Here is a 24,734-nt window from a genome sequence, read left to right on the forward strand (position 1 = left end):
GATTCTGAAAACCCAACGGCATGCTAGTCAATTTGACCTGCAATTGACAAGGAGAGAAAATCTTATCAGTAGTTTAAGGCGGAACATGTCGGCGTTGCTCCAGACAGTTCCAAATATCAACTAAACAGTCGATTCGATGGGGGCTATCGACTAAATAGTCAATATCCAGCATATCAGTAAAACAAGGATTAATCTAGACAGAATTGAAGATTTTATCCAACATATCCAACAGCTGAATTGAAGATTATCGGCTAATATCAATGATGATGGTACAAATTCAAAATAACCGATACTATGGGTCATAGTGATTTTATTATGATTGATTAATCCAGACAGAACAAGTGCAATACAACGAATATAAGTAATATAAAGAAACTTCATCAGCTAGTTAGATATAACCAGTGTAAAACATTGAGCTGATAAGTTTAACGAGAAAGGATATAACATGCGAACAAATCGACTGTCTAGTACAAATAAATCTACAAACGCTCTGAATCTAATATGTTACCATCAACAATGAGGTTCGATCGGATCGATACAACTATGATAATAATAACAAACTAAAGCTAAAGAATCTATAAAACCATCTATATATTGACAGGTTCATGAAAAACATGCTATATGTGTGAAAGCACAGACGAATCGGCTAAAATAGCCGATGCATGCATAGCAAATAAACAGAATATATATCTTGATCATGAACAAAACCACTAATCGATAATCTCTAATCCAAAGTCTTACCAGTGAGGTTCAACTGGATCGATGCAGCTATAGTTGTGTCATTAGATTAGATCTTATTAACTAGTGAACTTACTCAAGATTGGAACATGTCTTTGAATGCATACTATGTTTTATTGAAATAGAGATAAAACAGCCAATCTAGCAGAATTAAGCCATCAATTATAAGATTCAAAGTGTGACCAAACTAGAAGACAACCAATTAAGATGATGTGATACCGATTCTATCTCTATCTCAATCAGGTGGTTTGTTATAATTAATAAAACATTAATTATAACAAAATCGATAACTGGTGAATCAACCAAAAACAGCAAGGAAAATCTTACTAATCTTAGTAGATTCGATAACTAGTGATATTGTGTTAAACAACAAGTTATTTAACACAAGATCGATAACTTTGATCTATATTATGGTTCATAAGAGATCAATCAACTGATGCAGCCTTACGAACAACAATATTAATCAATAACTAACTTATATTATAACTCATAAAAGGTCAATCCGCTGATGCAGCTTTACAAGCATAATACAAGTCATGACGGTACTCACAGACAAGCCAAAGGCCGATCAGTCGATGTAGCCCTGCTTGTTGAAGAACTCACCGATGTCTACAGTACTCCTACTCCTAATGCGATGGCGAAAGTCGGAAAGATTGTGTTGATTGATTGTTCGTGTTTTTATACGATAACCGGGGTCCAATATTTATACCCGGAACCTAAACATGAATCCTATTCAAATACGACTCATTATAATTCTTGGAATAAAAGAAAACATTCCTAACTTAAAATAACTTGGACTCTAATCTTTTTCTTTCTGTAGAGTCCAACATATCTTTTCCCGCAGTCCATTGACGTCGTCTGCTGACGTTATCCAAAAAGAGCCAATTCTAGTACCGCATCTAAATCAACTAATATCGATCTCTATGCAACCGATTCCTTCATGACACAATCCCGAAAGCTTCGAGTCCCCACGCTCTCCTTCCAAAATTTTGGTGTAAACAGTCGCTCTGGACCACCGTGTCAGCCTAGAGCCCGCATCACAAAAAACATCAGATTCAATACACATTTGAATACACATTTCAATATACAAAACTATAGAAGTCTCAATTCAATACAACTATAGCAGTCTCACATTCACAATTCATAGATCAAATATGAAAGACAAGATGATCAAATTTTGAGCTGTTTGTGCAATGCCGCCTCATTAAAAACCTTTCTAGGTAAAACTCACACCTCGTGAGAAACCCTAGAAAGGAAAAAAGAGTACGTCCAGCTCATTTTAAAGTTCCAATGTTCAAATTTATTACAAACCAGAGTTCAAATGTTCACTCACACTCTCACAAACAATCAGACTCACAGTCATAGACACTCTAAGAGTCTCAGACTCACAAAGACACTCAAGACTCAACCAGCAGCAGCATCTTGATCTCTACTCTCCAGCAGCAGCAGCACAAGGACTCAACCAGCAGAAGCATTCTGATCCTCATCAAGCCATAGGTTCTTGAAGTAGTCTTCTAACTCCTGGTCCTCCATAGTATGTTATGCTCTTTGCGGGCCTAACTCCCAGTCCTTGATGTAGACCAACATCTCCACTGTATCTGAGCCCAATCGTCGTCGCCACTCCTCAATGATCTTGCCAGTAAGACTAAAGCAAGACTCCAAAGAAGTAGTTGAGACAGGAACTAACAAAATATCTTTAGCCATGGTAGAGAGAACTAGATAGGTTAGTTTATGCTCATGCCACCAATTAAGGATATCAAAGTCATCATCATAGGCCACAACATTGTCACTGTCAAGGTAAACAGTGTGCTTAGAAAGACCAGGAGTAATAGTAGTAGATGATGAACCAGTGGCAGTTGAAGGACCAGAAGCACCTGATCCTCCAAAAATTTTGCCCCATGCCTGCTTTCTCTTACCTGTCAGTCCAGATGGATGTGTGGTCCTAGCTAGCCTGGCTGCACCAAACTTGGATTCATACTTGTCATACAGATTATGCAGCTCAGTTTTAACCTCAGCAAAATATGCATTGTAACTCATATTGTTACACTGGGCAAGCAGTTCAAGAACATTATGCAAACCTCTCATCTTAGCCCTAGGGTCCAGAACAAATGCAAATGCAAATGCATATAACAGTGGTATAGACTTCCAGTACTTGAGAAATTTAGCCTTCATTGGCATAACAACAACACTAAGATTATTGTCATGTTCATAGTCATGCAGATGGCTAGCAATCTCAAGTATGTGATGCAGTACCAAAGGACTAGTGGGGTAATAAACATCAGAAAGAACAACAGTTGAACCATAGAACAATTCAAGGAACTCCAATATCTTTTCAGCAACAAACCAATGATGTTCATTCAATAGTGGATAGCCACTGTGAGTATTTATGAACACAGAAAACACAGATCTATATGGCATTAGATGCTTTAGCATAAGATATGTTGAGTTCCATCTAACATTCATATCCAAAGCAAATTTACGAGGCCACACACCCTTAGCATTGCAGTAGCTTTTGAATTATGCAATGTGCTGATTAGATGAATTTAGAAAGTTAATTGCAGTTTTAAAAACCTCTGTATAAGGTTTAAGCCTTTTCAAACCAGATTTGACAATCAAATTAATTATATGGCAAGCACATCGCTGATGCACAACATGATAAATCTTTTTATTAGTATTTACTAGATCAACATCAAAACCCAAGTAACCAGCAAGCATATGTGTCAAAGTAAGCATAGCAGTTGTATTAGAAGATGCATTATCAAGGCTAACAGCGAAAACTTTGTCAAGCAGACCAAAATCTCGAAGCAAACTAGCAATACATTCAGCAATGTTATTACCATTATGAGACACTTCAATCAGTTTAAAACCTATCACAAATTTCTTAAGTTCCCAATCAACAGTAATATAGTGAGCAACAATAGTTATGTAATCTTTCTTAGCATTACCTGACCATATATCAGAAATCAAACAAACATAAGACACACCAGGCATAACAACATTTTTAAGGTGATGTAGTTTTCCATTGTAAAGCTTAGACATGTCTCTAGCTGTGGTAAATCTAGAGACTCTATTATACCTAGGGTTGTGAGCACACTAAATGTAATCATCCCAGGCATCAGTGTCAGCTATTGCTAAAGGAAGATCTAGTCTGGCAATCAAACGACATAACTCAGCCCTAGCAACATCTGGTTTATATTCCTAGTTTCTATAAGATCCATCAGGGTTTAAAGCAAGCCTAGTTTGAACCATAGCAGCATGATCTGCCTTCTTCCTGCATGATTTCTGATGCCTAAGTAAATGGCCAGTGCCAGCATTTGAATTAGCAGACAACCTAGCCTTACAAAACTTGCAAACTCCAATAACACTTCATGAAAAACATGCTATATGTGTGAAAGCACAGACGAATCGGCTAAAATAGCCGATGCATGCATAGCAAATAAACAGAATATATATCTTGATCATGAACAAAACCACTAATCGATAATCTCTAATCCAAAGTCTTACCAGTGAGGTTCAACTGGATCGATGCAGCTATAGTTGTGTCATTAGATTAGATCTTATTAACTAGTGAACTTACTCAAGATTGGAACATGTCTTTGAATGCATACTATGTTTTATTGAAATAGAGATAAAACAGCCAATCTAGCAGAATTAAGCCATCAATTATAAGATTCAAAGTGTGACCAAACTAGAAGACAACCAATTAAGATGATGTGATACCGATTCTATCTCTATCTCAATCAGGTGGTTTGTTATAATTAATAAAACATTAATTATAACAAAATCGATAACTGGTGAATCAACCAAAAACAGCAAGGAAAATCTTACTAATCTTAGTAGATTCGATAACTAGTGATATTGTGTTAAACAACAAGTTATTTAACACAAGATCGATAACTTTGATCTATATTATGGTTCATAAGAGATCAATCAACTGATGCAGCCTTACGAACAACAATATTAATCAATAACTAACTTATATTATAACTCATAAAAGGTCAATCCGCTGATGCAGCTTTACAAGCATAATACAAGTCATGACGGTACTCACAGACAAGCCAAAGGCCGATCAGTCGATGTAGCCCTGCTTGTTGAAGAACTCACCGATGTCTACAGTACTCCTACTCCTAATGCGATGGCGAAAGTCGGAAAGATTGTGTTGATTGATTGTTCGTGTTTTTATACGATAACCGGGGTCCAATATTTATACCCGGAACCTAAACATGAATCCTATTCAAATACGACTCATTATAATTCTTGGAATAAAAGAAAACATTCCTAACTTAAAATAACTTGGACTCTAATCTTTTTCTTTCTGTAGAGTCCAACATATCTTTTCCCGCAGTCCATTGACGTCGTCTGCTGACGTTATCCAAAAAGAGCCAATTCTAGTACCGCATCTAAATCAACTAATATCGATCTCTATGCAACCGATTCCTTCATGACACAATCCCGAAAGCTTCGAGTCCCCACGCTCTCCTTCCAAAATTTTGGTGTAAACAGTCGCTCTGGACCACCGTGTCAGCCTAGAGCCCGCATCACAAAAAACATCAGATTCAATACACATTTGAATACACATTTCAATATACAAAACTATAGAAGTCTCAATTCAATACAACTATAGCAGTCTCACATTCACAATTCATAGATCAAATATGAAAGACAAGATGATCAAATTTTGAGCTGTTTGTGCAATGCCGCCTCATTAAAAACCTTTCTAGGTAAAACTCACACCTCGTGAGAAACCCTAGAAAGGAAAAAAGAGTACGTCCAGCTCATTTTAAAGTTCCAATGTTCAAATTTATTACAAACCAGAGTTCAAATGTTCACTCACACTCTCACAAACAATCAGACTCACAGTCATAGACACTCTAAGAGTCTCAGACTCACAAAGACACTCAAGACTCAACCAGCAGCAGCATCTTGATCTCTACTCTCCAGCAGCAGCAGCACAAGGACTCAACCAGCAGAAGCATTCTGATCCTCATCAAGCCATAGGTTCTTGAAGTAGTCTTCTAACTCCTGGTCCTCCATAGTATGTTATGCTCTTTGCGGGCCTAACTCCCAGTCCTTGATGTAGACCAACATCTCCACTGTATCTGAGCCCAATCGTCGTCGCCACTCCTCAATGATCTTGCCAGTAAGACTAAAGCAAGACTCCAAAGAAGTAGTTGAGACAGGAACTAACAAAATATCTTTAGCCATGGTAGAGAGAACTAGATAGGTTAGTTTATGCTCATGCCACCAATTAAGGATATCAAAGTCATCATCATAGGCCACAACATTGTCACTGTCAAGGTAAACAGTGTGCTTAGAAAGACCAGGAGTAATAGTAGTAGATGATGAACCAGTGGCAGTTGAAGGACCAGAAGCACCTGATCCTCCAAAAATTTTGCCCCATGCCTGCTTTCTCTTACCTGTCAGTCCAGATGGATGTGTGGTCCTAGCTAGCCTGGCTGCACCAAACTTGGATTCATACTTGTCATACAGATTATGCAGCTCAGTTTTAACCTCAGCAAAATATGCATTGTAACTCATATTGTTACACTGGGCAAGCAGTTCAAGAACATTATGCAAACCTCTCATCTTAGCCCTAGGGTCCAGAACAAATGCAAATGCAAATGCATATAACAGTGGTATAGACTTCCAGTACTTGAGAAATTTAGCCTTCATTGGCATAACAACAACACTAAGATTATTGTCATGTTCATAGTCATGCAGATGGCTAGCAATCTCAAGTATGTGATGCAGTACCAAAGGACTAGTGGGGTAATAAACATCAGAAAGAACAACAGTTGAACCATAGAACAATTCAAGGAACTCCAATATCTTTTCAGCAACAAACCAATGATGTTCATTCAATAGTGGATAGCCACTGTGAGTATTTATGAACACAGAAAACACAGATCTATATGGCATTAGATGCTTTAGCATAAGATATGTTGAGTTCCATCTAACATTCATATCCAAAGCAAATTTACGAGGCCACACACCCTTAGCATTGCAGTAGCTTTTGAATTATGCAATGTGCTGATTAGATGAATTTAGAAAGTTAATTGCAGTTTTAAAAACCTCTGTATAAGGTTTAAGCCTTTTCAAACCAGATTTGACAATCAAATTAATTATATGGCAAGCACATCGCTGATGCACAACATGATAAATCTTTTTATTAGTATTTACTAGATCAACATCAAAACCCAAGTAACCAGCAAGCATATGTGTCAAAGTAAGCATAGCAGTTGTATTAGAAGATGCATTATCAAGGCTAACAGCGAAAACTTTGTCAAGCAGACCAAAATCTCGAAGCAAACTAGCAATACATTCAGCAATGTTATTACCATTATGAGACACTTCAATCAGTTTAAAACCTATCACAAATTTCTTAAGTTCCCAATCAACAGTAATATAGTGAGCAACAATAGTTATGTAATCTTTCTTAGCATTACCTGACCATATATCAGAAATCAAACAAACATAAGACACACCAGGCATAACAACATTTTTAAGGTGATGTAGTTTTCCATTGTAAAGCTTAGACATGTCTCTAGCTGTGGTAAATCTAGAGACTCTATTATACCTAGGGTTGTGAGCACACTAAATGTAATCATCCCAGGCATCAGTGTCAGCTATTGCTAAAGGAAGATCTAGTCTGGCAATCAAACGACATAACTCAGCCCTAGCAACATCTGGTTTATATTCCTAGTTTCTATAAGATCCATCAGGGTTTAAAGCAAGCCTAGTTTGAACCATAGCAGCATGATCTGCCTTCTTCCTGCATGATTTCTGATGCCTAAGTAAATGGCCAGTGCCAGCATTTGAATTAGCAGACAACCTAGCCTTACAAAACTTGCAAACTCCAATAACACGCTTCTTACCATCAACGTTTTCTATGACTTCATCGAAGTCTCCCCAGATAGTAGATTGGCGCTTACCAGTGCTGGACAATGCTAGAGAGTCGTTGTCATTAGAGGCCACAGCACCACTAGCCGGCGCTACCTCCTCTAGGTTGATCGGAGCAGCATTGCTACCGAACAAGGGCGCAATAGCATCTCCCATGTCGTCGACTTCGTCGGGGACCTACCCTAACTCGATGAGCTCTTCGTTGATGGTTCTAGGGTAGTGGCCATCTTCGCCGTCCATGGCCACCCCAACCTCGTCTTCTTCCCCTCTCGGCACCGTACCTCAATGGCTCATGCGACACCAGCACGATGCACCAGGCATCGAGCGATGACCTGTGAACAAAGAACAGAGAGATCTAGGGTTAGGGTTCATGTGAAGATAGAGAGATTAGGGTTAGGGTTCATGTGAAGACAGATGGATCTAGGGTTCGTGACGAACATACATAGCCGGAGCCCGGCGCCGGAGAGGCGGAGATGAAGACGCGGCGTCATGAGCACCACCCCGACGGACGGCGAGCGACGAGATCAACCGGTGGAGGACAACGACCGATTAGAGAGAGGCTGGGACGAAGAAGAGAGTATGAGAGGAGAAAGACGAGAGGAGATCTGCAAGATCTGACGGTGGAGACGTCACCGGAGATGGGCAGGACGACATCAGTTGCAGACGGGCAGGGCGAGAGAGGCGAGAGCGACTTGGCCCAACGGGTGGGGAATGGGGATTAGGGTTTGGGGAGGGGAGCGGCCACGACCGGGGGGTTATATTGCCTCCCCTGAGAACCGAGCCTGGCCGTGCCTGCCGTTAGAAAACGGGCCGGGCCGTGCCGTGCCGTGCGCCGGGCTAGGGTGGCGGCCCAAGCACGGCCTGCGCCTGGCCCGGGCCCGGTGAAGGCCAGGCCGGGCCGGGCCAAAAAAAGGGCTTCGCGCCGTGCCGTGGGCTGCATGCTCATCTTTAGGTGGCTTGCTGATTGCTGACCCGGCCTGGCCTGGCCTCCCTCCCGAAAGCTACTCATGCAAATGCCGCACCTAGATCGAGCCGATCGAGGTCTCTGGTCTCTCCTGAGAAGTGGTCCGGTCAATTTCTTGTATATATTAGCTGATTCTCATCTCACAGAGACAGATGGAGGCAATTGTACAAATGACCTGCTATTCTGTCAGCTTGCAGGGGTGGACCACATGTTGTGCATGTACCGCCATCTTGACTGACCACATCCAAGTACACAGCCGATGATCCAAATCTCTTCAGCCAGTGAGTATTTATTGAGTATTAATCCTAATTGCAGTGCTTTTGTGGTGTCCCGTGTCCCATGCTTGCAATAATGTTCCTCCTATCCCTAACTACCTATTATTGGTGTAGATTGAGATGTTCGGCCATTAGCACTTCTGTGCATAGAAGGAACTTGATGAAATGCCTAATACATTGCAATCGTGCATGAACTTTTATATGCCAAGGTACACCAGCACGAATTTTTGGTCTCCAGTTCTCTCTCTCTCTCTCTCTCTCTCTCTCTCTCTCTCTCTCTCTCTCTCTCTCTCTCTCTTTGTCCATGCCATTGCGGATATCATGATATTAAACAGGTGTCTCATAGTTCACAATTTGTATTATGTCCCAGTACTAGACAAGTGTACTTAAGTTCAGTTTGGAAAAAATAAGATATATATTTTGCAGCAGGGCTATATGCTCAGGTTTGATTGTTTATAATGAGTGTAGATGAGCTCCATTCGCCACTAAAATTGATGGATATGCCTGACAAAAGTGGAAAAAAAAAATGTTGCTTTGATCAACTGTGGCTCTAAATGTTGGGTGACCTTGAAGAGGTTACCAGTGATTCAAGTTGGTGAGGTCATCAGCATAGGAGCATTCAATTTATACGATTGTTAGGATTCCTGTTAGCAGTCCAACAGATAACATTTATTATAGAACTTAATATGATTGCTAAGATGTTCTGATGGAAGGAAATTTGGAGTGCAGGGCAGGCACAAGTTCAACGAAATTTCCATGAAGAAATATGTTGCTTCAGTATGCAAGACAACATCGTTTCCAGAGATGGACTGCCGTTGTACTTATCAGAATGGCTTATCAGCGAATAGGGCCGGGCCGTTGTGTGACCGGGCGACACCTCACTGGTCCGCAGTTGTGTGACCGGCCGGGGCCACCCGTGACCGTGACGTCGTCGTCCTGCACAGCCTCGTCCTGCAGGCGCTCGACCGGCCGTGGCTCGTCGCAGTCACAGGCAATGGGCGCTTATTCGTCATGGTCTGTTATCTGGTTTAATTTGCTGGTTTCGTTGATTAGCACCTGACGGACGTACGGCACAAGAAGGTGAAGTAGGTACTCATCAGGAAGACGGGAACGGACGACACAAGAAGGGTTGCACGAACGAACAACCGGACAAGATGCAAAAACAATGAATCGTAAAAACAATGAATAACAACAAGAAGAAGGTCACGGACGACGAACACTAATTAAGCAAGGTCCGGCCGGCCGGCTCCAACGGTCGCGTCCTTTCCTTGCTGTCGCTAGGGATGAAAACGGATCGGATACGGACGGATATCATCGATATTACATTTGTTTTTATATTTCTGTCCGGAATTTGGATTCGAATACGGATAATGTCAACTATGTCGGATAGGATACGATTGGATATCGACATTATAAATATGCGATTTGAGTATTCGGATACGGATACGGTATCGGATGTTGGATATCCGGACTCGGATACGGACAGATCTCAACCCCTCTAAACAGATTCGGTTTCGAATACGGTCGGAAAATATCCGTACCGTTTTCATCCCTAGCTGTCGCACGCAACGCAACGGTTGGAAGGGGAGAGCCGCGAGGATGACTCAACTCAACAGACGGCCGGAGCACTCACCTTGTCCTGGGGCATGCGGCGCACGTGCGGGGGCCAACAACATCTCGATTGATTTTTTTGGCCGTGACCGACCGACCCTCTTTCTCGACGTGCGAGCGCGCCAGGAACAATAGCAGCGCACACGCGCCCACGCCCGCTCGGCTTTCCCCTCCTGTGCTACTGTTCATCTTCCCCAGTGAGCCATTGCCCCGCCGCCCACCTCGACCACCGCCCAGGGCACCGGCGACCTCCCTACCCACCAACCACCACCGCCGAACGAGCCCGCCTCCCCTAACTTCGTCGGTCGCTCGCCCCCGCTGCCTACCCCGTCCATCTGGTTGTCCTGCCCCGCCCGGCTCGGCGCCGCCGCCGCCGCCTCGCTCACCGCCGGCCAACCCGCCACCACCACCAAGCTGGCCGGCCAAAATCTATAGCCGGGGAGGAGAGAGGGAGGGAGGACGTCGGCCTAACCCTAACCCTAACTGCCACCTCCGCCATCGCTGCCGCCGCCTCGTCCACCGCCCTGCCCGCGGCGCCCTCGCCGCCGGCCGTTCCGCCCACCACCCGGCCGCTGCCCCCGCCCCGCCCCCGCTCCCTTCTTCCCCAGTAACAGCGCCGCGTGCTCCGCTAACCTTACGGGCGCACGCACGCCGAATAAGGATTTGGGTGACCGACTGACCGCACACTATTCAATATGCACATACCATTTGTACACTTTCTACAAATTTTGGCATAGCTGGTATCTGCGATCCAAATACATACTCCTATTTTTCTTCTTCAATTCAATTCAATTCAATCTTGACGGAGCCAAACGCTCAAGCCTTGGGTTCACCCACCGCGAACCTTACATAATTTTGACATACCAAAACTTAGCTATGGCTAAATTTTCTCCAAACTCAAGAAATTCGGCTGTAGCATGCCGATCAGCAACACCGTATATAATTAATTAATGTACAATATAATCCCTTTTCTTATGAGTGGTGAACATGAACAATAATTCCTTGTTATACTCGCTGCAAATTCATACTGCGAGGGCCCACTGCCATGGACTCATCCGCCTGTCCCTCTTGTGTCTTGTCTCCCACCAAACTTCTGTGTGACAAAAAAAAAACAAGCTCTGTCGCCGCCGCTGACTCGCTCGCTGTGTCCGGTTGAGCCAGCCACACAAAAAAGGATAAACCAAAATACCCACGGCATCTCCAACAGCCCCCTCGGCTTCTCCCAACGCCGCCGCCGCCGCAGACGCCGCATCCTCCTTCTCGGGCTCCGGCCAGGTACATACGATCTCCCTTCTTGGTTTTATTACACGGGAGACTCGGCGGTCCGGACCGAGGGGGGAAGTGGGGCGAACGGGAAGGAGGAGGGTGTAAGATTGTGGTTTCCTCGCTCTTCAACTTGGGGGAGGGGGCAGATTTGTTCTCTGATTCCGTTCTGCCCGACCGACCCCCCTCTCTGCAGGTGGAGGAGAAGGATGCTGATGAACTTCAGGGACTGGATCTCGTACTGCCTCGGGTCCCTCGCTGCTGTCCGCCAGGCCGTTCGCGCTCTCCGCTGGCGCCGATGACGCCGTCGCCTCCGAGGGTGATGCTCATGGTGCGCTCCCTTGTCCCTGCTAATTGTTGTTTTGTTTTCAATGACGGCGTTGCCCATGGTTATATAAACTTGGAATCTTCGTTTTCAATGTCTTGTAGTCTATTCTGCTGCAGCTGAAAATATCCTTGATGTTCTTATGCTTAAAACCGGTCCCCTCAGTTAATCGGATAAATTAACCAGATGGCCTATTGCAAGCCATTCCCATTCCCATCACACGGACCTAATTAGCAGACCATCCAATTATTAGTGCAGGAGAGGCTAGTGTGCTTGCAATGATACTATGAGAGTTTTCACCTTTCCGGCATATGTACTTGGCTTAACCTTTAGGTTACTGCTATTAGGCTTTTAGCATGTTATAGTTTTTTTTTTTTGAGATAGGGCTTTTACCATGTGCTCTTAACCCCCCCCCCCCCCCCCCCCCCCCCCCCCACCCCACACACACAAAAAAAAAATGTTGCTTCTTATTTTCTGTCAGCTACATCCTGACGTCCTTTACTGTCCTCAAAGACCCTCTTGCTACTAATCGTTTTCAATTTCATCACACTGTGGGCATATTTCAAATTCAATGATACATTTTTTTATCCTCCTGTTCATAATGTTTTAAATGTAGCTTGCTCACTGAATGCTATCGTTCAGGTACAACACACAATGGCTTTGTAGATACTGTTACTGCCAGTACATTTTCATCTAATGATACGCTGGCGTCAGAGGTCACAACCAACTCTAATACTGGTGCAATTTATTCTGGTACTGTTCAACAAGATGACGATAACAAGTCAGATCCACTGATGAAAGTTGAGGCGCTTCAAATCAAGTTTCTGCGGTTAGTATACAGGACTGGAGTGTCTCCCAGTGCCGATGTAGTTGCACAGGTTCTGTACAGGTTGCAACTTGCAAATTTGATTAAAGCTGGTGAATCAGATGCCAGGAGGCCAAACCTTGCTATCAACAAAGCCAGGGTTATAGCAGCACAGCAAGAAACACCGGGTGGGCCTGATCTGGACGTCTCGTTGCGAATCCTTCTTCTGGGAAAGACTGGTGTGGGAAAGAGTGCCACGATAAATTCAATTTTTGATGAGAGGAAGGTTGCTACTGATGCTCTGGTTCCTGCTACTCATAGGATAAAGAAGATTGAAGGAACCATCAAAGGAATAAGAGTCACAGTTATCGACACAGCTGGCCTGATGCCTCATTACCATGGCCAAAGGAGGAACAGGAAGATTCTGAATTCTGTCAAACGCTTCATTAAGCGATCCCCACCTGATATCGTGTTATACTTTGAGCGGTTGGACCATATTAACAGCAGATACAGTGATTACCCACTGCTGAAGCTTATGACTGACATATTGGGCTCTTCCATGTGGTTCAACACTGTCCTTGTAATGACTCACTGTTCCTCATCTCCTCCTGAAGGACCAGATGGTTACCCTTTGGAATATGACACTTACACGCGTTACTGCAAGAATGTGGTTCAGCGTCATATCCAGGCTGCAGTTTCCAACACGCAGTTGGATAATCCTTTTGTGCTCATAGACAATCATCCAATGTGCAGACGAAACACCAAGGGTGAAAGGGTTTTACCAAATGGGCAGGTATGGGTATCAGAACTGCTGCTGCTGTGTGGGGCAACCAATTTGCTGACAGAAGCAAATTCCTTGCTTAAGTTTCAAGATAGCTTCCTACTGTCACAATCAAACACCAGGCTGCCTTCGCTGCCTCATCTTCTTTCTTCACTCCTTAAGCCTCATTCTTCATCAAGTTCAGATGCCATTGACAGTGAATTGACAGAAATGTCAGATGAGGAGGATGAATATGATCAACTACCACCCTTCCGCATTCTAAAGAAATCTGAATATGAAAAATTGACAAATGAGCAGAAGTCTGCATATCTTGATGAAATGGACTACCGTGAGACTTTGTACCTAAAGAAACAGTGGAAGGAGGGAATCAGAAGGCAAAAGCTTACTGAAGCTCAGAATGACGAAGTTGGTGATGATTACGAAGAGAGTGCATCCCCAGAGATTGTGCACATGTCAGATATGGACATTCCACTAAGTTTCGACTCTGATTATCCTGTGCACCGTTACCGTCACATTATAATTGATGATCAGTTGTTTAGACCAGTTTTGGACCCACAAGGATGGGACCATGATATTGGGTTCGATGCCATCAATTTTGAAGCATCTCAAGAGTTGAAAAAGAATGTCTCTGGAGCAATTACAGGACAGATGAGAAAGGACAAGGAAGACATGTATATCCATTCAGAATGTTCAGTAAGCTATAATGCTCAGAGAGGCTGCTCCTTGATGGGGGGTATGGATATGCAAACGGCAAGCAGAGATCTGGTTTGTACCGTTCACGGGGATGCCAAGTTCCGCAATCTGCCTTGGAACACTACTGGAGGTGGCATTTCTGTTACTAAGTTTGGCAACAAGTACTTTGCTGGTGCCAAGTTAGAAGATTCTGTTACCATTGGGAAACGGGTTAAACTGGTAGCCAACGCCGGTAGAATGGCTGGCTGTGGACAAGTGGCACATGGAGGTGGTGTGGAGATAACAGCAAGGGGGAAAGATTACCCTGTGAGGGAAGAGAGTGTCACTGCAGCGGTCTCCGCTTTGTCGTTTGAAAAGGAAACTGTAATTGGGGCCAACCTTCAGTCAGACTTCCGAGTGGGCCGTGGATCAAAAATATCAGTCAGCGCTAACCTAAATAGCAGAAATTTAGGCAAGCTCAGCATCAGGACTAGCACATCAGACCACTCTGAGATAGCTCTGATAGCAGTTGTCTCGTTGATCCAGTTCATTCTTAGGAGAAGATCCGCAGCAGCTGATAAAGGTGAGCAAGAGATTGATGACACCTATTTGGATGACTAAATAACAAGTAGAAGGAAAAGACAATGATTGCATGCTTTAGATGTTCTTCATCATCAGGATTTGCTGCAATTATGTTAATCTCAAATCTAGGGTTCCAACTTGTACAGACTTTTTGTATATGAGTTATTATGAGTATAACGTATGAAGGCAGCATTTTCCATGAAGAGAGCTCCTTCTGCCTATAAAGGCGATTTTTCTAGGTTTTAAGGATGTAATCAGATGCAGTTTTGAGTTTTGACATCACATAAAGTTGATTTACTTTATTACTTGCATTGGAATGTTTATTTACTTATATACCTAGTTTCTGTTACCCAATTTTAAAAGATCTCACTGATAAGAGATTTCACTGCTCAGGGACAAAGATACCACCTTTATCTGTATGAGGAAACTGAAACATCACATGGTTTTTGTTTTCAAATAGAAATATCACATAGTTGGTGCTTGGTTTGCTTACAAGATGTGAAAACTATGAAGAGCACGCGTATATGAGGCAAAACAACCTGATCGAACAACAGAGGCTTATTTACTTCGATGACTTGTCAAACAAAAATCCTTTGAAAACTTTTTGGAAAACAATTTGGCAATCTTATAACTGGGCATGCCGAGGTGTACCGAACTTTCAGTGTGACTCAGCCAACCACATCGGCCTTTCAAACTATTTGGAATACATTAAGATAGTTTAATTCCCACTGGTAAATCGACAGCTGCATGAAAATCTATAGAAAAGGAATGCATAGAACACAAGTATCTCATTGCGCAAAGAAAAAAGAGCAAAACATAGAACCGACCATCCTCGGATGCAGGTCAATCCCACAACTAGCTGAATCGGACACTTTGACGATCGGAGCAAACATAATCAGTAATCATCCGAGGGCATAAGAAAGGTAAACCATCACCTGCATTCAAACCAAAGCGTAGGGCCAGGATATATAACTAGATATAATAACACTCCAGTTGTAGGTTGACCCATATGCCATCACAGGCAAAACGCTCAGTCTTCAGATGCTCGAACCACACACTACGATTGAGAGATACTACCACGGCGACCATATAACTCGGTGTTGGTCATGTCTCTATATCACGAGCGCTGCCACCACAAGGACACCATGGTTTAGCAACATCTACAGAATGTCTAGGCATTCTTATCATCTACGAGATTGCTCCTCCAAGCTGATGAGGATCTGAGGTAGCCGCTGAAGCCCCATTACGAGCTGGAGGCCTCAGCTTATGCTTCTCCATCAGGCCTCGTCAGGGCTGCGTCGAGCTCCTTCTCCAGCTCCAGCTCCTTCTCCATGTACTCTTTCTTGAGCCTCATCTTCTTCTCCTCGTGGACTTTGATCAGCTCATCCCGCTCAGCTTCAAACTTTGCCACATCCTTGACCTGGCAATCAATGAACTTCTGTACATGTTCCTTCCTGCACAAGACATGGATGGATTGAGAATAGGAACAGCAACTGACATGCGCATTGAAATTATGATGTCTAGATGAGATGACTTGAAGCAGGAAACAAAAGCAACCCTGAGTTCTTGACAACTCATGCATTGAGATGGAGCATTTACATTATTTTCAGGCATGGTAATATCCTACTATGAATTAGTGACACACCTTAGCTTACGATCTTGGGTAGTTCCAGAATCTACATCAAATCGTCTAGCCTTTGAGCGCTCCTCCTGCAGCAACTTCTCAAACAGCTTTTCTTTATCCTCTGTGGCCTTGTGAATATCCTCAATTTGACTATGAAAAAATTCCTCCTGGTACTTCATCTGAAAAGCATGGAGACAAGGTCAACAACAGGTGGTGAAATCAAAAGATGGCAGCATCAATCTTATCACAAAAGTATTGAAGTGAAAATCATAAGTGTGACTCTCACAGCAACAGCAAACTCTTTATCATGTGTTACTAAAGCCATTGACACAGACATAGATGAAAAGAAAATTGTTGATGCTCGCATGTTCATTGGTAGAAAATATAACAACTTGGGCAACCTTATTACCTCTTGCTCATACTCCAAGTGCTTCTCTTTTGCCTTTACTCCTGATAAATATATTCTCTTCCGTAGTCTCACGTAGCTTCTGGGTAACAACACCCAATGATTCTTCTACTGCTTTAGAGCGCTGCTCTGTCTTAACCATTTTGTTCTTCAGGTAATTCAGTTGTTGGTTGTCCTTCACTCATCTGTTTCATTTGCCTCACCACCATCTTATTGTAAGACTCCATCTCATACTTCAGACGGTTTTTACCTGAAATTATAGTGAAGATAAAAATATAGTTAGCAATTCTCCAGTTAAGTTAGTAAAACGCTCAATGTCCCGTTCGGTAGATGCAACATAACTAGAACAGTCTGATGTATGTATTTCAAAAACACACCACTACTTGTTGAACTTGGAGGCTTCATATTTCAATAAACAGGTTACACATTCCAATTCTTTGATTTATCTGTTGTACTGTTTCAAAAGTCATACTACCTGCGGTCACAATTTCTTCACCATGCATAATGAGCAATGGTTTATCAGTCCACGGTGGAATGATGTATTTCACAAACAAGACAACAATGGCACACAAAGAAGCATTTTGCTTCGATGATTCCTAGGTTACCATTAAGCGATCTGGAAGACATAATCTGCTGCCCCCCTCGTTTCTCCATTGTTGGAGAATGGTCGGCTCGGCCGATCACTCCCTGTTGGGAGTTGGAGACTGATCGGCTCTGCTGACCAGCTCCTGTAGCTAGTAAGGCAGTAGGTCATAGTAGTAGTGGTTTACTTCGGCCATGTAAAGTGGAGATGGCTAGGCTAAGCTTTGTACCTTAGGAGTATGTAGTTGGTGTACCCTTGTCCCATAGCAGTAGGTAGTTGGTGTACTCTGTACCTTAGGAGTAGGTAGTTGGTGTACTCTTGTACTCCGGTAGTAGGTAGTTGGTATATTCACCAACAACTATGTACCTGGTAGAGGTACAACTAGAGTTGTATATATTCTATCCAAAGGCAATACAACAAATCAGTTCAGTTTGCCACATCCAGAAGCAGAGCTTTCGGCCAGCGCTGGGCTTGTGCTGTGTGTGTGAGTTGTTCTCAATATCTTCTTCTACCTCTAGCCATAGTGAGTGAGTGTGCTGGTAAGCTTACTACTTACTAGTGCAGGGCAGCCGAGGGACTAACAAGTGGTATCGGAGCCGTACAAGCGCCGTCGCTGGACTAAACCGCTGGCGATGACGGACGGTTTGTAGATGGGCGATAGTAGCGGCGCTGCTGTGGCAGCCCTAGCCATGACAAGGGGTTGTCAGTGCGCACGGTGCGGGAGGTCAGCGACACCAGTTGGCCAACACTGACTCGCACCAACTATGACGAGTGGGCGGTGACCATGAAGGTCAAGCTCAGAGCCCGACAGCTCTGGAATGCCATTGACATGGACACTGACAACGAAGAAGACGACATGTCCGCGTTGAAAGCCATCCTCGCTGCTGTGCCAGCGGAGTATAGGGAGCCGTTGGGGGTGAAGAGCTCTACTGAGGAGGCGTGGGAGGCTATTGCAGGCGATGTGCATCGGTTCCGACCACGCAAAGAAGGCGACGGCCCAGCTGCTGAAGCAGGAGGACGCCAACCTTAAGTTCATGGATGGTGAGTCGGTGGAGGACTTCTCTCTCCATCTGCAAACGCTCATCAGCAAGCTGAGGAGCCACAGTGTCACCATCGACGAAGAAGAGGCGGTCTCCAAGTACCTCCACTCCGTGCTGACGAAGTACATATAGATTGCTCTCTCCATAAAGACTATGCTGGACTTGTCCACCCTTATCATTGAGGATGTGATAGGCCATCTGTGGCCGGTGGACGAGCGCATGGAGCAGGCCACAACAACAATGGATAGCGGCAAGCTACTGCTGACAGAGGAGGAGTGGGCTACCCAGATGAAGGAGAAGAAGTCCGGGGAAGTCTCCTCCAGCCGCGGTGGCGATGGCAAGCGTCGTGGTAAGGCTTTTTTAGAGAAGAAGAAGAAAAAGGTCAACCCCAACGCTTGCCGGCGCTACGGACAGACAGGGCCATTGGGCAAAGGAGTGCCCAAATCGCAAGCAGGAGAAGAAGGCTAAGGCTCATCTAGCATCAGACTGATAATGATGATAAGGTCACTCTCCTGATGGCGACATTATGTGCACTGCACGATGTTGAGGCCAAGGAGAAGGGAGAGGTGATGGCAGTGGAAGGGCCTAGGAAGGCTCTGAAGGCTGTCAACCTCGACGAACCGTGCACCCAAGTCCACCTTGAATGTGTGGGCAGCGAGCAGGAGCAGCGGTGGTACCTGGACTCCAGCGCCAGCAACCACATGACGGGCTCCAAGGCAGCCTTCTCCGAGCTCGACGGTGACATGACCGACATGGTGAAGTTCGAGTGACGGCTCAAGGGTGGCTGATTTGAGGGCGCGACACCATCATCTTCAGGTGCTAGAACAGTGAGCACTGCCCACTGACGGATGTATATTACATCCTGTAGCTGCGTTCAAGCATCATCAACATTGGGCAGTTGGATGAGCACGGCAGCGAGGTACTGATAAGGACGGCATCCTTAGGATCAGGGACCGAGAGTAGCGGCTTCTTGCCAAGGTGAAGAGGTCCCGGAACCAGCTATACCTGCTCGACCTAAAGGTGGAGCAACCCATCTGCTTGGCTACATGGCGCACGGAGGAGCCATGGTTGTGGCATGCCTGGTATGGACATCTCAGCTTCGACGCTCTTGGTCGGCTGAAGAAGATGGTTACTAGGCTACCTCACATCGAGCACGCATGCGAGCTATGTGATAGCTGCCTGGCCAAAAAAGCAAAGAAGGCTGTCCGTTCCCCAAGATGGTGAAGTACTGCACGACAGAGGCCCTCGAATTGGTCCATGGTGACCTCTATGGGCCGATCACGCCGGCTGATGCCCGGCAGGCTCAAGTACTTCATCTTGCTGGTGGATGATTGAAGCCAGTACATGTGGCTATAGCTTCTGACCAGCAAGACTAAGGCGGCAGAAGTGGTCAAGAAGTTCAAGGCACGCGCGAAGGCGGAGAGCGGCAAGAAGCTGCACGTGCTGTGGACTGATCGCGGTGGTGAATTCACTGCGTATTACGCAGATTAGGGCATGGTGCGACACCACACCACGCTATACTCGCCACAACAGAATGGCATGGTGGAGTGGCGAAACTAGACGGTGGTCGGCATGACTCGATCCATGATGAAGGCTAAGAAGATGCCGATAGAGTTCTGGGGAGAGGCGGTGACCACGACGGTGTTTATCCTCAATCGTGCACCACCAAGGCACTAAAGGGCAAGACGCTGTTCGAGGCTTGGCATGGACATAAGTTGAATGTGTCCTTCCTTAGGACATTTGGCTGCGTTGGCCATGTGAAGAACACCAAGCCTCACCTCGGCAAGCTGGAAAGACACGAGCACGCCGATGGTGCTCTTGGGCTACGAGGAGGGCAGCAAGGCCTATCAGCTTTATGATCCCAAGAGAGGCAAGGTGGTGATCTCTAGGGATGTGGTGTTTCGATGAGATGGCCCGCCTAGGGACTCAGAGGGTTCCGGGCATGGGGGAAGCTAGCAGCTTTAGCAGCACCTTCATCGTCAAACACTTAGTCATCCACGGTGGTGGAGACGCTGGAGGAGAGGTGCCGACCACCCCAGGAGTGGTGCCGAGCGGTCCAGCAGCAATACTAACCACTCTAGAGGCGGTGCTGAGCACTTCAGCAGTAGTGCCAAGCGCTCTAGCAGTGGAGCCAACCACTCCAGGAGTGGTGCCGACCTGCTCTAACATTGGATTCGACCACTTTCACAGTGGTGCCTGAGTGGTCCAGCAGCAATGCCGACCACTTCCAGTAGTGGTGCCGAGCGGTTCAATAGTGATGTCGACCACTCTAGCAGAACAGGGAGGCCGAGGACCACTGATCGAGTTCACCTCCCCTCCAAGTGACATCAGCGAGTTCGTGGATGCCTTCCACGATGATGAGGAGGTGCAGTTCTGTAGGCTAGACAACATAATCGGCAATGCAAGGGCCACAGGCCTGGCGAGTCAGCTACTTCACGATCCAAAGCTGCTCCCTTGTTAGTGCCGAGGAGCCACCGATGTTTGCAGTGGCTGAATGCGATGCCAATTGGTGATGGACGATGTTGGAAGAGATGAAGGTCCGTTGAGGACAATGGCACATAGGAGCTGGTAGATCCACCGGTGGACTATAGGCCGATCGGCTTGAAGTGGGTCTACAAGGTGAAGTAGGATGAGTGCGGCACCATTATCAAGTACAAGGCTCAGCTCATCGCCCGTGGCTTCGTGCAGCATGAGGGCATCGACTTTGAGGAAGTCTTTGCTCTGGTGGCGCGAATAGAGTCCATTCGCTTGCTATTGGCCATGGCAGCAGTGAAGGATTGGCACGTCCACCACCTCGATGTCAAGTCTGCAGTTCCTCAATGGTGAGCTCGCAGAAACGGTTTTCGTCAAGCAAGCTCTGGGCTTCGCCATCAAGGGCGCTGAGCACAAGGTGCTCAAGCTAGCGCAAGGCTGCTCTATGGGCTGCAGTAGGCCTCTCGGGCATGGAACGCCAAGCTCAACGCCACCTTGGGCGAGCTTAGGTTCACTCACTAGTGCTATAGAGCACGCGCTCTACACGCGGCGATGGGGGAAGGAGCTTAGTCATCGGCGTGTACAGTAGATGACTTAATCATCACCGGAGCGTGAGTAGAGGACATCGACGGTTTCAAGCACGAGATGGTGGCTCATTTCAAGATGAGCGATCTTGGTGTGCTCTCCTACTACCTCAACATCGAGGTGAGGTAGGGGAAGCAGAGCATCTCCCTAGGTCAGCGCGCCTACATGGAGAAGTTGTTGGAGCATGGCGGCATGGCGGAGTGCAAGCCGTGCGCAACTTCGATGGAGGAAGTGGCTGAAGCTGACAAGCACAGCACTACTGCGAAGGTGGACGCAACTGCGCTACCGAAGCATCGTCGGCGGGCTACTGCTACCTCACTCATACCCGACCAGACATTACGCTCGTGGTTGGGTACGTCAGCCATTACATGGAGTACCCATGCGAAGATCATTGGTTGGCTAGTGAAAAGGTTGCTACGCTATGTCAAGGGGATGCTCAATCAAGTGATCATCTTCCCCAAGAATGGCGGTGTGGCAGAACCACCCGAAAATAACACGCTTTCAGAGGTGCTTGTCTTCCAATAGACACTAAGCACCCTGAAAGTTAGCGACATCGGACAGTTTCGTTGAGCACACCCCATGGGAGAACTCGAATCAATCCACATTTTACCTCCAGAATCCAATACTGAGTATGAGCTTACAATACTTAGTCCATTTCATACAACAAGAGTTCTTGGAAATTATTTATTACAATACCAGAGTTCAGAGTGCGATAATTAAACAATGGAATGAAAATAAACATCTAGCGGAAACGATACAAGGATCCATCTGTGCCCACCAGAAGAATCCTCCACACAAGAGCTACTCCTCAAGCTGCACCTACAATAGGGGTAAAATAAACCCTGAGTACACTAATGTACTCGTAGGGACTTACCTCGACTAGTGGGAATAGTTTCCCAACTCTCAAGGATATGATAGGCAATATGGGTTTGTTGTATTCTTTTTGTTTACGAAAAGCATTACTAATAGTTCATCCTTAAAGTCAAGTTTTATTAGCAGTCATGATTACTTCATTAGCTAACCATTCTAGGTAAGCACATGTTCTACTTTCAAGCAAGGGTTAAGCAATCAGAACCATGTCACCATCTTTCATCTTCTAGTTCTTACTACGGTGCTAGACCATAGTCAAGTCGTATCGTCTCACAGAAAACGGTGATTCATGAACCAATGTATCCCAGTTGGGTACCCCGAAACACATACCCTGTTTGTACCCCAAGCACAAACAAGACCAACCCATTCCACTCCTATCACGAGGTCTAGATCCCCATCCAAACTTTGACTCCAAGCCCCCACACTTGAGACCCGGTCTCAGTATGGTGCTTAGACCTCCACCTTTCCCTACCTCCAATCAGTCGGTCTGGAAAGAGATGGAACCCACGACAAGAGCGTAACGAGCCTTCCCACTCCCATAAGCAAGTATGTGCTCAGGATAATAAGTCTGTGACCTGACTATCATCCACAGCAACGGACGATCCTTAATCAACATGAATAGGGAAAATAGTGTAACCAAGCTAAGGCCCGTTGGTTGTGGGACACAACTTGTTACACCCACCAATATCTATACCATATTCCTGCCCTGTCTCCATTTTTTGTCCTTTTATCATTTTATCATGAGAGTAATTATAATAATCACCTATTGTGAGTAACGACAGGTTTCTCACGCTACCAAAAACCTAAGCATAGCAGCTATTCGAACCTGTATTAGATGGACTCATAGGACAGTTATATCTATACATGTGGTTTTCTTAAAATTCCTATAACGTAAATGCACACAACATATATAAACAATGATTATCAAAAATAAGGGTTATGCATCGGGGCTTGTCTTGGACAGGCGCGGTGTCAGCTAAGTAAGTCAGTGGTGGCGCCGGGACCTCCTCCTACATGAGAACCTCCTCCTCATACTCCTTGATGATCTCCTCGAACTCGTGATCGCCGATGGTCACGATCTCCGCCAACTCGTTCTCTACATGCATGCGATGATGATGAAACACTTAGCATTTATGCAACAACAACTCTTAAAATAAGTATAGGCATACTAAGCTACTAAGCTAGCTCTAATGACTAAGTTATTAAGCTAACTATCATCTTCACCAAGCAAAATGTTAGGTTCAACGTAACAAACACCTAGCTTTACAAATGAAGAATATATCTCTATTTCTACTAATGATTTAAGGTATATTGAAACAAAGATCATTTAACTACCCTAATGCTTGTCTATTCTAAAGCTACAAAAAATACAGTGAGCGCATAATAATACAATGAAGCTACCATAAAAATTTTAGGACCAAAACTAACACCAATTTACCATAAAAATTCCTACAATATTTAACCTAACAATATTAAGCACTCTCAAATGATTTAATAGCCCCTGGTATCAACATGTATATATAAGAACTAAATACACTAACTAATAGAGCACAATTTTAGGAAACCTAACAAAATTTGTTTCACAATTTTTGGATGCCTACATGAATTTATATGATTTACCAAAGATCAGCTTAAAAATTAAATTAGAAAGCTATTTCTAATTCCTTATGAAAAAGAAAACATAATTCGCCCACGCAGCCCACGCGACGCAGCGCGTGCGTGCGAGCATGTAGCGGCCCATAGGCGCGGCCCACGCGAGGCCGGCCTGCAGTGCGAGACGGGCCACGGTGGGGGAATCCCGCGCACGTCGATGACTTTGCAAAAGAGACCTCACACTTCTCCCGAATTGCAACTAAGTCCTAATCCTATTTTCCCCTCTCTCAGAACTTCTCACTTAACCCCCTGGCCTTTCCCTAATTCACCCGCACGCACCCCTAGTGACCCAGCGCAGCACGACGCGGCGAGCGATGGCACTGAGCGCCTACGTCGGCCACCTAGGACCTACGTGGGCCCACCTAACTGGTCGATCACCATCTCTGCCCCGAGCGGCTACGTTAAGCGGCGATGAGAGGTGGCGGGACACGCTGGAGCGACCTACAGCGATGTGCGATCATCTGCGGCGATGGCACAGCTGCCCCGGCGATCTAGAACACCTAGGAACCAAACTGGCTAGCGAGGGAGCATCAGTAGACTACTGTGGACCTAGCCAAGGTGACAGTTGGGGCGGAGGATGACAGA

General features: G+C 45.2%; 2 pseudogenes; one reads left to right on the forward strand and one right to left on the reverse strand.

Annotated features, from left to right (window-relative positions):
- The first annotated feature begins 11,786 nt into the window (after positions 1 to 11,786).
- On the forward strand, positions 11,787 to 15,227 carry LOC136504360 (translocase of chloroplast 90, chloroplastic-like; annotated as a pseudogene).
- Positions 15,228 to 16,104: 877 nt separating this feature from the next.
- On the reverse strand, positions 16,105 to 17,600 carry LOC136503279 (protein SUPPRESSOR OF GENE SILENCING 3 homolog; annotated as a pseudogene).
- Between the last annotated feature and the right edge of the window lie 7,134 nt (positions 17,601 to 24,734).

Source organism: Miscanthus floridulus, chromosome 14 (assembly GCF_019320115.1).
Source record: "Miscanthus floridulus cultivar M001 chromosome 14, ASM1932011v1, whole genome shotgun sequence".
In the NCBI taxonomy this organism is placed as follows: Eukaryota; Viridiplantae; Streptophyta; class Magnoliopsida; order Poales; family Poaceae; genus Miscanthus; species Miscanthus floridulus.